Consider the following 10,007-nt stretch of genomic DNA (forward strand, 5'->3'; position numbering starts at 1 on the left):
GAAGTACTCCAGCTAATTAATCACCCTAGAATTATATTGTACACAGCGCAATGAAACACTTAATGTGCTGATGAGAACCCAACAGCTTTTTTTCTCACCCAGGTTGACAGAGTAAATGTGGTGAGAGGAATTAATAGGGTGGGGAATTGAAATGTTCCCAATCTTGAGGGGTAGAATGGAAGGTGAGTGGGGAAACTCTGCTTCAAAATACCCATTGCGATTTAGAATGTTCAAGAGTTTTAAAGCTTTTAGAATAAATCAGTACAGGCCATCTCTGACTTACAACCACTTGCATTGTTGTCAGAGCTGATTTCTGTTATAGCTGATTTGAAATTACAATGGCAATGACAAAATGACTTATGACTATTTTTCACACTTATGACCATTGCAGCATCCCCATGGTTACATGATCAAAATTCGAATGTTTGGCAACTGGCATGTATTTATGACGGTTGCAGTGTCCTGGGATCACGCGATCCACCTTTTGCGACCTTCTGACAAGCGAAGTCAATGGGAAAGCCAGATTCCTTTAACAACTGTGTTACGAACTTAACAGTTGCAGTGATTCACTAACAACTGTGGCAAAAAATGGGGGAAATTTCACATAACAACTGTCTCATTTAGCCACAGAAATTTTGGGTTCAATTACGGTAGTAATTCAAGGACTACCTGTAAATCAGCATTATTGTCATAGCTGATTTCTGTTATAGCTGATTTCTTTTTTTTTTCTTGTTTCCTTCTGCTTGCTTTCTCTTCTTCCTCTTTTACAAATTAAAAAATACGTTTCAAAATAAATTATTATCATAGCCATCTTCTGAGGAGACCGCTACAATGTCTTAACCAATGACCAATGGCTTACCAAACATCATTTGAAGAGCAATTCTCTCTAGGTGGTTTCCTGGCTCTGTTAATTTTATTTGAGCCCAGTGAATGGCCCAATTTTCAGCACCAGAACCACCACCTACTTCTATGTGAAGCAAGGCTACCCCCATCACAAGCCCTGCAAGAAAAAATGGAGACAAAAATCACAAATGAGAATGTTTGTGGATTTCTACAGACTTGAGGTAAATGAAAGTAAGTCCTGCATCCTCATGATTAATTTTTTTTAGGGGTGGAGTAATATTTTAGAATTTTTCACCTTGGGAAATGTTAAATGCTTTCCTTGAATTTCCAACCTAAATCAATGAATGGTATCATCCCTCTACTTATATGGTTCTAGCATACAGAAGCTATCAGATTCAGCTGTACCTTCTCTAGGTGGATCAGAAACCCTAAAGCAGGGGTGGGCAACTACTGCAATTTTATGACCTGTGGACTTCAACTCCCAGAATTCTTAAGCCAGCAGGTTGGGTCAGGAATTCTGGAAATTGAAGTCCAATGGTCATAAAGTTGCCATAGTTGCCCACTCCTACCCTAGAGTCAGTGTTACTCTTCTGGAGTCAGATTGACCCATGACCTGGCTTAGCATAAGGCATTTTCTGATGGGCCTACTTAACATAAGCCTCTTGTTTCGTTCTCACTGATTTTTCAGAATTACAAACTGGTTCCGGTCTGCTGTTTATCTAAAGCAGGGGTTCTCAACCTTGGCAACTTTAAGACTTGTGGACTTCAATTCCCAGAATTCCTCAACCAGTTCTGGGAGTTGAAGTCCACAAGTCTTAAAGTTGCCAAGGTTGAGAACCCCTGATCTAAAGATAGGTAGCCAAGCCACTGAAGTCTAAGCATCCCCAACTTATTTTCCATTTGAACATTATTTAAATTGGTTGTAACTGAGGAATCCATTTCTACAGAATTGAGAAATATTTGTTACAACAAACAAAGCTGCTGAATGTGGAATAGGAAGCAGATATAATCTAAAGCCAGATGGCGTAGACATGCTACAGTAACTTCTGAGGAACATTTGAAGAAAATGGGATTTGTTCTGCATCCCTTAGGATACTGTGACAAATGGCACAGTCATCTTTGAATTGCAGCTGTTCTGAAATTCGGCAGAGGCAAATTCTCAGGATCTACACCTCATTCCACATGTCAAAATACCTGTTAGTTAATCTAACACCTGTGTGGAAGTTTGTAACCGCTCAGTTCTTTATTGCTTTAGAAACCAAATTATGCCTTTCAGATCAAAAGGATGCCCCACTTTCTGGAAGCATTGAAGAATTGACTCCCAAATGAAATGCTTTCACGGCACACCCCCTGTTGATAAACAACAAATGAATGTATGCTCTCATGGCTATAACACTGAGATTGTTAGAATTTAATGAACTGGAGAGGTTTATACAAAGAGAAGGGAGGAAGCTCAGCAAATGCTCCTTTTAAGTGAAGGCTGTAAAAACATACACAAAGAATAATGTTATATATGCAATATAGTTTGGTGGACTGCATTGTTCAGTTTATTCATATATAAGTTACCGCAAACATCCCCACCAGGCACCCTCCCAGCTATTTGGTGCTCCCATATGGCACTAGATTGCAAAAGGCCAAACCTGGGTTAGGGAAGAGGTAAAATTGTGATTGACACTAAATTATTCAGAGCGGCTGATGAAACTTAGTGAGCTTATGGGCTCCAAGAGTGTGTCTCTGAATGAAATGATCCTTCCACACAGGATTTTCACACTTCTTCAGACTTAGATCCACATCTGTATGATCGCCTATCCTCCTCTGGGGTTTACCAGCTCAGCCAATTTATTTCAAGTGCAGCTGCCAGATGTTTGACAATAGAACAAAATGAATAGTTTATTTATTTATTTATTTATTTGACTTATATACCGCTTTAAGTGCAAGCACTCTCTAAGTGGTGTACACCAGTAAGCAATGTATATATATATTTACATTGCCCCCAACAATCTGGGTCCTCATTTTACCTATCCCGGAAGGATGGAAGGCTGAGTCAACCTTGAGCCGGTGAGATTTGAACCGCTGACCTGGTGAACACAGTAAGCTAAAGTGGCCTGCAGTACTGCACTCTAACTGCTGTGCCACCTCGGTTTCTTTGACCTTTGACCTTTTGGGTTTTTGTCAGAATTCTAGTTCTCTCTCTCTCTCTCTCTCTCTCTCTCCTTCCTTCTCCTTTCTCCCTTCTCCCCCTCCCTCCCTCCAACACAACAGTATTATTTCAACTGCCTAGGAGCTCTCTTAAGAAAGTATCTTAGGAAGATATAACATCATAGATGGGTATTTTTTTAAAATGGCTGGACAAATATATGAAGCAAAAGTGTGGATAATGCATGAATAATCAATTTATTTTATGTCTCTTTGTGTGAAATGGGGATGGGGATACCTCTAGAAAACGTAGAGAAAGGCAGTGATGAAATTATGTTTCTTGCATCTTATGCTCAGTGCTGAGGTCATTGATATTATCTAAGTATAATGGCAACTTAAGTACAGTGTAAGCCATCCTAATTGGGGCAAATATATATATATATTTAGAATTCCCTGAGAATCCAGGGAAGTAAACTTGGAGCAGAGATGGACGAATGCAAGGTCATCTCCCTATGCAAAAGAGAGGGAAAGACAGTCTGAATCTATGGAGCAGCCACAGTTCAAATATTTTATAGAATTCTGATCATGTGATGGGTCAGAACTCAAACAGATGCAAACGAGTCACCAAAATAATTTTAGTTTGAAGAAAAGCATAATGAAAGAAAGAAAACATGATGGGCATGGTGATCACATTCTTAACAGTGTTCACAGAATCATACTGTTATTTCTTGCAGTATTGTAAACTTAAAGCCTCCCCATCGAATTGATGACAGATGCAAAAATGCTATTTACGGAAGATAATATTTGTAGCTCATGGCTGAACTGTGGGATCTTTGGTGCTCTCTGAGCTTGGTGGTTTTCTTTCATACCTAGTTTGCTAATAAAATGTCTGCAAGAAAACAGCCAAGCTCAGAGAGTACCAAGGACTCCAAAATGACATTTCACTAAAAAAAACCCCTCTGTTCTATCCCAGCCTATTGCCGTCCTTGTTAAAGGCACAAGGACCAAACCCCTGTTGATACAATAGACTGGAGACTTTAAAATAAAACAAACCCCTTTTAATATGGGTGACAAACCTGTCAAATAGTCCAAAACACAAACAGCAAAACTCAAGTCCAAAGGAAGGAAATAATGCACAGGAAACTCGAGGCAAACAGAATAGTAGTCACAAGCAAGATGAACAGACCAGGATTCCAAGAAGCACTTTGCAAAGGTTGCCTTCAGCAACCAGCACTGCCCACACCTCCTCTTTTTATACAGCAGTCCCAAGGTGTTGCCTCTCATTGCCTTCTCCTTTTACTCTGGAGTTGCCGTATTGACTGCTGCTGATTTACTCTGGCTAATTGACGATGTGTGCAAGCATCAATTAGCAAGTCCATCAGGTGTGAATCCTCTGAGTCTGACCCATTCTCCTCACACAGCTGAGCTTCATCAGGAACACGACTGGAGAGCCCAGGCTCTGCATCAAACCGTGAGTCCTGTAATTCATCAGAGCCTCCCTCTGCCCCTGATGGCCCTTCAAATGCCTCCTCCACCTCCTCCTCAGATTCCTCAGACTCAGCTGTTGGGAGCACAGGCTGGTATGGAATCACAACACCCTCTCAGATAAATTTAGAATTAGCTGCTGTAAGCAGCTGCAGTAAGCTGCTGTTTACATTTTTGTAAGTTTGCTGTTTAATTGCTGAAGGGTCAGAAGATAGATTTGAAGCCTGAGATGACTCTTTAAAGATTCACTTTGTTGTGGAAACTAAACAGGGTTTATTCAGGACATTTTCTACATGATTTAAAAATCCTCACTGCCTAATATGCTTGTTTAAATCCTGTGTTCAGGAACAAAAAGTATCTGGCTGCTTCTCCTCATTTTCATACCTTCTGCCTAAGTTCTGAACACACACACACACACACACACACACACACACACGTATGTATATGCAGGGCTTTTTTTCTCATAGAATGCCCAGAATGGCGTTCCGGCACCTTTTTTGGATGGAACCTTATAGGATAGGCAAGGAGGGTTGTATGACATGTGTGAGTTCCGGCACCCTTTTTTTAAAGAAAAAAAGCAGTGTGTGTGTGTGTGTGTGTGTGTGTGTGTGTGTGTGTGTGTGTGTATCCCCTTTATGGATTACTGCCTTGTCATGGCGAAGGGGCTTGCGTAACTCAATGAAGCTATAAGCTATGCTGTGCAGGGCCACCCAAGATGGACAGGTCGTAGGAGAGAGTTCTGACAAAATGTGATCCACTGGAGAAGGAAATGGCAAACCACTCCAGTATCTTTGCCATGAAAACCCCATGGACAGTACTAAAAGGCAAAAATATATGACGCTGGAAGATGAGCCCCTCAAGTCAGAAGGTGTCCAATATGCTACTGGGGAAGAGCAGAGGGCTAGTACTAGTAGCGCTAGAAAGAATGAAGCGGCTGGGCCAAAGCCGAAAGGACTCTCAGCTGTGGATATATCTGGTGGTGAAAGGAAAGTCCGATGCTGTAAAGATTTTTTCTCCATAGGAACCTGGAATGTAAGATCCATGAATCAAGGCAAGCTAGACGTAGTCAAAATAGAGATGACAAGACTGAACATCGACATCTTAGGAATCAGCGAACTAAAATGGACAGGAATGGGTGAATTTAACTCAGATGACCATCAGGTATACTACTGTGGGCAAGAATCCCTCAGAAGAAATGGAGTAGCCTTCACAGTCAATAAAAGAATAGGAAAAGCAATACTGGAATACAATCCCCAAAATGACAGAATGATCTCAATTGGAATCCAAGGCAAACCATTCAATATCACAATAGTCCAAATCTATGCCCCAACCACTGGTGCTGAAGAGGATGAAATTGACCGGTTCTATGAAGCCCTACAGCACCTTATAGAATTAACACCAAAAAATGATGTCCTTATCATCATGGGGGATTGGAATGCTAAGGTAGGAAGCCAAAAGATAACCGGAATAACAGGCAAGTTTGGCCTTGGAGTACAAAATGAAGCAGGGCACAGGCTAATAGAATTTTGTCAAGAGAATACGATGGTCATAACAAACACTCTTTTCCAACAACCCAAGAGACGGCTCTACACATGGACATCACCAGACGGTCAACATAGAAATCAGATTGACTATGTACTCTGCAGCCAAAGATGGAGAAGCTCTATACAGTCAGTAAAAACAAGACCAGGAGCTGACTGTGGCTCAGATCATGAGCTTCTCGTTGCAAAATTTAGGCTTAAATTGAAAAAAAGTAGGGAAAAGCACTAGGCCACTCAGGTATGAACTAAATCATATTCCTGATGAATATACAGTAGAGGTGACAAATAGATTTAAGGAACTGGATCTGATAGACAGAGTGCCTGAAGAACTATGGATGGAAGTTCGCAACATTGTACAAGAGGTAGCAACTAAAACCATCCCAAAGAAAAAGAAATGCAAGAAAGCAAAATGACTGTTTGAGGAAGCTTTGCAAATAGCTGAGGAAAGAAGGGAAGTGAAAGGCAAAGGAGAAAGAGAAAGATACACCCAATTGAATGCAGAATTCCAGAGAATAGCTAGAAGAGATAAGAATGCCTTCTTAAATGAACAGTGCAAAGAAATAGAGAAAACAACAGAATAGGGAGGACCAGAGATCTCTTCAAGAAAATTGGAGATATGAAGGGAACGTTTCATGCAAAGATGGGCATGATAAAGGACCAAAATGGCAGAGACCTAACAGAGGCAGAAGAGAGTAAGAAGAGATGGCAAAACTACACAGAAGAACTATACAAGAATGAGCTTAACATCCCAGATAACCACAATGAGATGGTCATTGACCTCGAACCAGACATCCTAGAATGTGAAGTGAAATGGGCCTTAGAAAATCTGAGCAACAACAAAGCTAGTGGAGGTGACAGTATTCCAGCTGAGCTATTCAAAATCTTAAAAGATGATGCAGTAAACGTGCTACACTCAATTTGCCAGCAAATTTGGAAAACTCAACAGTGGCCACAGGATTGGAAAAGGTCAGTTTACATTCCAATTCCAAAGAAAGGCAATGCCAAAGAATGTTTAAACTATCGCACCATTGCACTCATTTCACATGCTAGTAAAGTTATGCTTAAAATCCCACAAGCTAGCCTCCAGCAGTATGTGGATCGAGAACTACCAGAAGTACAGGCAGGATTTCGAAGAGGCAGAGGAACTAGAGATCAAATTGCCAACATACGCTGGATCATGGAGAAAGTTAGGGAGTTCCAGAAAAACACCTACTTCTGCTTCATTGACTATGCTAAAGCCTTTGACTGTGTGGATCACAACAAATTGTGGCAAGTTCTTAAAGAGATGGGAATACCAGACCATCTTATTTGTCTCTTGAGAAACCTATATGCGGGTCAAGAAGCAACAGTGAGAACTGGACACGGAACCACTGATTGGTTCAAAATTGGAAAAGGAGTCCAGCAAGGCTGTATACTGTCACCCTACCTATTTAACTTATATGCAGAGCACATCATGAGAAAGGCAGGGCTTGATGAAACAAAAGTTGGAATTAAGATTGCCGGGAGAAATATCAATAACCTAAGATATGCAGATGATACCACTCTAATGGCAGAAAGTGAAGAGGAACCAAAGAGCCTCTTGATGCGGGTGACGAAGGAGAGTGCAAAAGTTGGCTTGAAACTCAACATTAAGAAAACCAAAATCATGGCATCCGGCCCTCTCAATTCCTGGCAAATAGATGGGGAAGAAATGAAGGTAGTGACAGATTTTATTTTTCTGGGCTCCAAGATCACCTCAGATGGGGACTGCAGCCAAGAAATTAAGACGCTTGCTCCTGGGGAGGAAAGCTATGGCAAATCTAGACAGCATACTAAAAAGCAGAGAAATCACCCTGCCAACAAAAGTGAGTATAGTCCAGGCCATGGTTTTCCCAGTTGCAATGTATGGCTGTGAAAGTTGGACCATAAGAAAGGCTGAGCGCCAAAGAATTGAGGCCTTTGAACTATGGTGCTGGAGAAGACTCCTGCGAGTCCCTTGGACTGCAAGGCGTTCAAACCGGTCAGTCCTAGAAGAGATCAACCCCGACTGCTCTTTAGAAGGCCAGATCCTGAAGTTGAAACTCAAATACTTTGGCCACCTAATGAGAAGGAAGGACTCACTGGAGAAGGGCCTAATGCTGGGAAAGATTGAGGGCAATAGAAGAACGGGACGACAGAGAATGAGATGGCTGGATGGAGTCACTGAAGCAGTAGGTGTGAACTTAAATGAACTCCAGAAGATGGTAGAGGACAGGAAGACCTGGAGGAATGTTTTCCATGGGGTCGCGATGGGTCGGACACCACTTCGCACTTAACAACAACTATATATATATATATATATATATATATATATATATAATATATATATATATATATATATATATATATATATATACATAACATACATACATATTACATATACATATACATATACATATACATATACATATACATATATATATATATATATATATATATATATATACATATAGGAAGTTTTTCAGACAGACGTCTAATTGATCACACCTTGACATTTTTTTAACTGCTATACTGCAGTTTTTTTTTTTACTTTTTACAATCTCTTTTGCCTTGCAGCCCCCAGTTTAAAAAAAAAAAATGTCAAGGTGTGATCAATTAGACGTCTGTCTGAAAAACTTCCTGCATATACTCCCTTGACTCAGCTGGCAAAGAGGGAGGAGAGCCTGTGGCTTGGTGGTTAAATCACTGCCTAGTATGTAAACTGCCCAGGTTCGAATCCCATAAAGGGTGTGGCTAACTGACGAGAGCAGAATGAGCTCGAAATGGCCATCTTAGTCTCCCAATTTAATTCTTTAATTCTTTGTCAGAAAAAGAAATTTGGATATATATATATATATATATATATATATATATATATATATATATTGGCTGGGGGGTTGGCTCTGCTATGATTGGCTGGGGGGTTGGCTGTGCTCTGATTGGCTGGGGGAGTGTTCTGTTTGGTTGTGCTCAGGTTAGTCTGAGTTGCAGAGGGGTTTAAGATTTTGGGCTGCCTTGCTATTTTTTGGCTTCGCGTTCATGGTCGTGCCTCCTCTTCATGGAGGGTGTCAGTTTGCTTCATGTATGGATTGGAGGGGTTTAAAGTGGCTAATGATGCAGCTGGGTCTGGCTTCTGGTTTGTGGTCGTGCCTCATCATCGGTGTGGCTTTGGGTTTGTTTTTTGCGTGGATGTGTGGTGGTTTTTGTGAGTGTGGGTCTGGTATCATTTTTTGTGTTCGGGAGTCGTTTGTCAATAAGGGCGGGTTTCCAAATGGCACAGCCAACCCCCCAGCCAATCAGAGCACAGCCAAGCCCCTAACCAATCAGAACACACCTCCACCCAATCAGAACACAGCCAAGCTCCCACCCAATCAGTTCATACCCCCACTGGCAGTTAAAAGGAAGAAACAGCTAAGACCACACATTGCTGCTCGAAGCACGAAGCTGAAAACACCAGCCTGAAGATGACGAATGGGACTTCGTCGAAACGTTGCCAAGACACTTCCAATTTTACGCGGGAGAAAACCCGAACAACCAAAGACCTATATATATATATATATATATATATATATATATATATATATATATATATATATAGAGAGAGAGAGAGAGAGAGAGAGAGAGAGAGAGAGGCAGATACACACTCATGTGCACACACACACACACTCCATGCAGTGATGGGATTCAGCCAGTTCGCACCAGTTCAGCAGAAACGGTAACTAATTTTTTGTTGCCCAAGCCCAGAATGGACTTCTGGAAGAGGCATTCACGCAGAGAACTGGTTGTTCACATATCTGAATCCCACCACTGACTCCATGTATGGTGTATTTGCCCAATCAGGAAAAAACAGGCTTCCTGATCACTTCTCATTGATGTGATATATACATAGATTCTATTCTGCAGTTAGGTTGAATGTTCATAAATTGGAAATATTACATCCGTTTTTCCTGTATGATAAGCATATACTGGGTGAATATGGCTTCTGATTGCTCTCTACAGACAAAT

Source organism: Crotalus tigris, unplaced genomic scaffold (assembly GCF_016545835.1).
Source record: "Crotalus tigris isolate CLP2741 ecotype Arizona unplaced genomic scaffold, ASM1654583v1 scf7180000019762.1414395, whole genome shotgun sequence".
In the NCBI taxonomy this organism is placed as follows: domain Eukaryota; kingdom Metazoa; phylum Chordata; class Lepidosauria; order Squamata; family Viperidae; genus Crotalus; species Crotalus tigris.